The sequence below is a fragment of the Oreochromis aureus genome, linkage group 9 (genome assembly GCF_013358895.1).
Source record: "Oreochromis aureus strain Israel breed Guangdong linkage group 9, ZZ_aureus, whole genome shotgun sequence".
NCBI lineage: Eukaryota > Metazoa > Chordata > Actinopteri > Cichliformes > Cichlidae > Oreochromis > Oreochromis aureus.
Window position 1 is genome coordinate 11,105,316 of NC_052950.1, and position 6,713 is coordinate 11,112,028.

Genomic DNA, 6,713 nt, shown 5'->3' on the forward strand with positions numbered 1-6,713 from the left:
ATTTAAAGGTTTCTATGTCCCAATGAGCCATTTACACTAACCAGTGACAGTATAACTGTAATATGTTTGTAATTTACATCCAACATTTCTGAGAGAAATAGCTGAATTTTAAAAATGGCAGACCTCAAGCCAGATTTAATTGATAGAGATATATGCTTGCATCATTAAATGTATGTATCCCAGATAATTGGTTTTCATCTTGTCATGGGAGACCCACCCCTTCCTCCCAAGTTAACTGCACCCAAAGCTAACTAGTGGGGGTATTTACACACTCACAACCAGTGGGGTAAAAACAGCAGCCAAGAAACTGGCAGCCTGCACGGCCACTGATGTGCTAGAAGAGCTAGAAGCTCTGGTCATGGAGAAACTAAACGGGGAGAGTTTAGACGCTCTCCAAGATTACATCGACCGCTGTTTCCAAGATTTAGTCATGAAGAAGGCCCAGAGTGCATCTTCCCCGGCCAAAATTGAGACACCGTCATCGAAGAGATGTCGCCCGGCAGACTCCCCCGGCACAACATCACCTGCCGGCAAAGACATTGCAGACATCCTGGAGTCAATCGACCAACGATTGTCCAGTTTCGATGCGAGGCTGTCCCTGGTGGAGATTTTACACCGGGAATTTAAATCTCTGCGAGAATCCCTGGAGTTCAGCCAGCAGCAAGTGGATACGCTTGCCGCTGAAAATGCCACGCTACGGGAGTCGGTCAAATCTCTCACCGATAATGTGACCCAGCTAAACACTGAAAATAAAAAATAAAAGAGTCAGTTATCGATCTACAAGCCCGTAGCATGCGTGACAACCTTGTATTTTCCGGTATTCCAGAATCTGCCGGAGAGGATGCAGAGGCAACGGTGAAAAGCTTCATTAAAATCCACCTGAAGCTGCCGGAGGACACCGTAAAGAACATTGCCTTCGATAGAGTGCATCGCTTGGGGGCCGTGAGGACGCCGGCCGGGAGACCACGTCCTATTGTGGCCAAATTTGGCCACTTCAAACAAAAGGAACAGGTGAAAAGCCGCGGGAGGGAATTAAAAGGAACGGACTTCAGCGTGAACGACCAGTTCCCCAAAGAGATCCTGGAACGACGCAGGGTCCTGTTCCCAATCCGACGTAGCTTCATCCAGAAGGGCTCCGCGCTGTCATCGCTGTGGACCGGCTGTACGTGGACGGACAGCTCCACCGCGACCCCGACATCACTCCGTGGCTGTATTAACTTCACACCAGATAAGAATCCGCTACACCCTTTCCCCATCCACTCACACTAACTTGCATTAACTTAACATTAACATCTGTTTAACTTACCAGTATCAAATCGGCTCATCTTAATTTCATAGCAGAATTAACACCGTCACTCTCCGTCAACGGTATGATTGGAATGTTTCCGGGTTTGTTTGTTTGTTTGTTTTGTTTTTTTTGCTATTGTTTTCTCTCCTTCTCGTTTTTTCTCTCTTTTCCCCTCCTGTTTTTATGCTGCTCACCCTTGTACTTGGTTTCTTTCTTTATTTCTTTCACTGCTTCGATCACCTGCCTCCAGACTCATCCACAAACTTTATTTCGACACATATGCACAGCACGATCACACACAATCATGCGCTCAACGGCAGCACATTTACATCAGACAGACAGCGCACACAGTATAGGATACACACACTTAAGTCAAGCGTACTACTCATATTAGTAAATATGCACACATAATCAGACTCAGGGAGCATCTCGCCACGCATTTTTCTCTCTCTCCTCTCTTTATTTATGAACTGGTGATGTATTCTCTCCACCTGTCTAAGCGACACACACAGCATACACCCCTAGTTATACAAACATATCTATGGGTGAACTAAGATTCGTTACATGGAATGTAAATGGAGCTGGCTCCAGAGAAAAGAGGTTAAAATATTTAACCAACTCAAAAAACTACAGGCAGATGTTGTCCTTTTACAAGAGACCCACAGACCTCTTAAAGGTTCGAATGAACTTAAAACACCTGAGTTTCCTAATGTGTTCTCAGCTTGTTATAACTCTAGACAAAGGGGTAGCAATTTTAATACATAAAAATATTAATTTCACAGTACTCGATACAGTTATAGATCCAGAGGGCAGATTCTTAATCATTAAACTATCTATATGTGATAAAAAGCTATGTATTGTAAGTGTATATGGTCCAAATGTTGATGATCCTCATTCTTTCACGGTTTTTTCAGTGCACTCTCTGAACACTTAGATGGCACACTTGTTCTTGGAGACGACCTCAACCTTGGACTAAATGAAGAAATGGATAGGCTCAATACAGCAGGAACTCAGCGTAATTGGCAGTCCACAAATATAATCAAACAGTATATGAGCGACTTTGGTCTTTGCGATGCATGGCGCTCCCTTCACCCCAACAGTAAGGAATATTCTTTCTTCTCACATGTTCATCACTCCTACTCTCGTCTGGATTATTTTTTGGTCAGCAGCTCACTGCTGAGTGACATTTCAGACACTGAGATTCATCCTATAGCTGTCAGCGATCATGCTCCTGTATCTTTAACACTAATGCACAAGAATAATACTACGCCAAGTAAAAACTGGAGATTTAATACTTCACTGCTTAAAGATGAAGACTTTATTAAATATTTTAAAAAGAGTGGACTTCATATTTAGACTTTAATGACACTCCCGAACATCAGCTTCTGTTCTATGGGAAGCAGGAAAGCTGTGATGAGAGGTAAAATAATTTCTTTCTCATCACATAAAAAGAAAGAAGAAAACAAAAATATTCAGGAATTAGAAAAAACCATCAAATCCCTAGAAGAAGCCTCACAGCGTACCACCAAGATCAGGAAACACTGAACAAAATACGCAAAACAAAACTAGAATTAAATGAGATAATTGATAAAAAACTAAATTCTTAGTACAAAGACTACGCTTACAAAATTATGAACATAGTAATAAATCCGGTCAATTTCTAGCAAACCAGCTAAAAATAAATAAAGAAAAACAACTATATGTGCTGTTCAAGATTCATCTGGGAACACAATATTTGACCGAAACAAATAAACAACATTTTCAGGGATTTCTATAAAACGTTGTATTCACCACAAATAAACCCATCTAAAAAGGAAATTGATCAGTTTTTAGACAACATAACTCTCCCAAAATTATTAGACACTCAAGCAATGGCACTAGATTCGCCACTGACACCAGGTGAACTCCAGGAAGCCCTGATAAGTATGCCCAATAATAAGGCTCCAGGACCAGACGGCTTTCCTGCAGAATTCTACAAAGAATTCTGGACGATTCTAACACCAGTTTTTACAGAACGTTGTTGGAAATCAAAGAAAAGGGCAGACTTCCATCAAATATGAATTCTGCAAACATTAATCTCCTGCTAAAACCAGGCAAAGACCCTGTATATCCCTCAAGCTATCGTCCAATATCCCTTATAAATGTAGACCTTAAAATAATCTGCAAAGCTCTCTCGAAGAGACTAGAAAAATAACCCCCTCTTAATTCATCCTGACCAAACTGGTTTCATAAAAGGTAGGCACTCATCAACAAATACACGTAGATTACTTAATTTGATAGACTACTCATACAGTAAAAACCTTGAAACTACAATATTTTCTTTAGATGCAGAAAAAGCGTTTGACAGAGTTAACTGGAAATTTCTATTTGCAACTTTACACAAATTTGGTTTTGGATCTTCTTTCATCAACTGGTTAAAAATATTATATAATTCCCCAACAGCTTGTGTGAGAACAAATGACCAGATGTCCTCCAGCTTCTGTCTCCTGAGGGGCACCAGGCAGGGATGCCCACTCTCCCTTCACTGTTTGCAATTTTTATCGAACCACTAGCAGCAGCAATTAGACAGAATTCAGTAATTAAGGGCATAAAATGCAAGAATGTAGAACATAAAATCAGCCTTTATGCGGATGATGTGTTACTCTTTCTCCAAAATTCACAAACCAATATCTCTGGGGTGATTGAACTGATAAACTCTTTTGCAAGAATATCAGATTACTCAATTAACTGGTCAAAATCTACAGTCCTTCCGATTAATTGCTCCTTCCATAATTCCTCTTCTACTCCACTGCAATCGGAAATATAAAATATTTAGGTATTAATGTATCTCCCAAGCTTGCAGATCTAACTAAATTAAACCATATCCCACTTTTAAAGAAGGTAGAAGGTGATCTGGCTAGGTGGAAATGTCTACCCATATCACTCATGGGAAGGGTTGCCGCTATAAAAATGATGGTATTACCAAAAATAAATTATTTATTCTCAATGATCCCAACTAAACTGCCGCAAGATTGGTTCAGATCTCTAGATTCATATATGTCCAAATTCCTTTGGAAAAATAAGCCCCCACGTATAAGCTTAAAAACACTACAAAAGACCAAGGATAAAGGAGGATTAGAACTACCTAACTTTCAGCATTACTTCTTAGCCAACAGGCTTCAGTTTATCTCAGGATGGCAAAAACATACCCTCTTAGATGAACCTTGGCTAGATGTAGAACAAGCACTTTGCAATAATCTAGAGATTTCAGATCTACCATTTATCAGCTCAAACATCCAACGACATGAATGCTTCAAAAGCATCAACATCAGCTCTTCTCTGACAGCGTGGTGGGAGTTTCTGAAGTTGACAGAGTCTTCATTAATCCCATGCAAACGTACACCTATCTGGAACACCCCTGACATATTACAAAACAATAATATGATAAACTTTTCAGATTGGAGTAGTAAAGGAATCAAATACTTAGAACATATACTAGAAGGAACAGAATTTATCTCATTTGACAGACTAGTTACACAATATGGGATCAACAAGAAAAGATTTTTAGAATATCAACAAATTAAATCCATAATAAATAAGAGATTTAAACCGGGTCAAGTTGAACTACAAACGACACCAAGTGTGGTTCAATTTCTTACTCTTAAAACCCCCAAATTACTATCCAAAATATACAGAATGCTTTCTAAAACAGATGAATCAATATCACTTCCTATTGCAAAATGGGAAGCGGATTTATCAGTTAACTTTGACCAAAACTTCTGGTCTCAGATTTGCTTAAAACCTTTCATCTAATTAGAAATCCCAGTCTTCAATTAATTCAATACAAAATACTACATAGAGTGCACTATACAGGTCATCGGATGTTCAAGATGGGCTTTACGTCTACCAACAACTGCTCACACTGCCAAACCAATTCACCGGACAATTATATCCACGCTCTTTGGTTCTGTCCACCAGTTCAGAAGTTTTGGCGCGAGATATGTGAAGACTTATCAAAGTGTCTGAAATGTAACATTCCAACTTCCCCTTTAGTATGTTTGTTGGGCAGCTTAGATAATGTCACTCCGGAAAAGAATATAGCCCATATGGTTTTCACTGCCCTATGCATAGCCAAGAAAACAGTCCTCATGAACTGGAAAAATAAAAATAATCTTAATTCTAACCAATATAGAAATTATTTATTAGATTACATTAGTCTTGATACAGCCTCTGCCACCACATCAGATCAATTTCTCTGGGCTCCTTTGATCAGCTCCATCACCTAGTGGGGTGGGGGTCTTAGTTTGGTCCCACCTTCACTGTTGTGATTGGTGTGGGGGTAGGGACAGGCTTAGGGCATCAGGGGTTCCCGGGAGCATCTTCCTTGGGGGCTCAATCCGGGTAGCGGCCATGGCCAATTAGGGGCTCTGTTGGCTCTTAGGTGACGGTTTCCTCGTGGCTGCGTGCAGCGGGGCTAGGGAGGGTCTGTGCTGACGGACGTGGGTTACTGACCTGGTAGCCTGGCTGCCCCTGGGTGGGTCCGGGATGGGCGTGAGGTTCTGGGGCGCGCTCCGTCTCTGGGCTGGGGCCCTGGCCAAGCCTCAGGGGCTTGGGTCCTGGTTGGTGTGTTGCCGGGGTTGTGGGCGGGTGGGTGTATGGGGGGCCCAGTCCTGGCGCGGGGTGCCGCCTGTGCATCGAACCACCTGGGGGCTCTTCAACTGGTGGGGAGGTTGTCAAATCCTGCAGGAGATTTCCTCTCTTCAGGAACTCTCTCTGCAGGAGGGGAGATACAGGAGAGGTGGAGGAAGATCTCAGCCTGGGCGTCTATTGTCTTGTGTAGTCTGGAAGATGAGTGGATGATGGGGTGGGTGCAGTTTTCTCTGTGGTGGGGTCGGGTGGACTGTCCCGGGCTCTGTGGGGCTGGGCGGCGTTGCTGCACTGGGCCCCGGTCCGGATGGGCCTGGGCCCCCTTTCCCTGGCGGGTTGCAGAGTATGGGGGTGCCTACTGGGGTCAGCGGGGAGCTGGCCCCAGGAGAAGTCACTGCCCTCCTTCCTTCCCTCCCCATCTCCAGCTGCCTCCCTCTTCCCGCTCCACCACAATCACCCACACATGCAGGGCCTTGGGGTAGGGGTGTGTCACCAGGGTGCAGAGGAGACATCCCCCCTCTGTCCCCTTCTGGCTGCCTCTGCCTCAATTTTATCCCACAACTTAGACATTCACATTACTCACACTCTCATTACACATACATATAGGATCTTGGGGTGGGCATGCTACACGTTCCAAATTACCATCAGGGTATACACCTCACCCCTGGCGTCGTTGCCCACCTCTCAATTTTAAATACACGTAGACATTGAGGGCTAGCAGGAGGGGCTATACGCTTACCTGCTGCTCTGGCAGGTAGCTCCATGCTCCTGGGTTTTAAATGCACCTTAGAACACACAT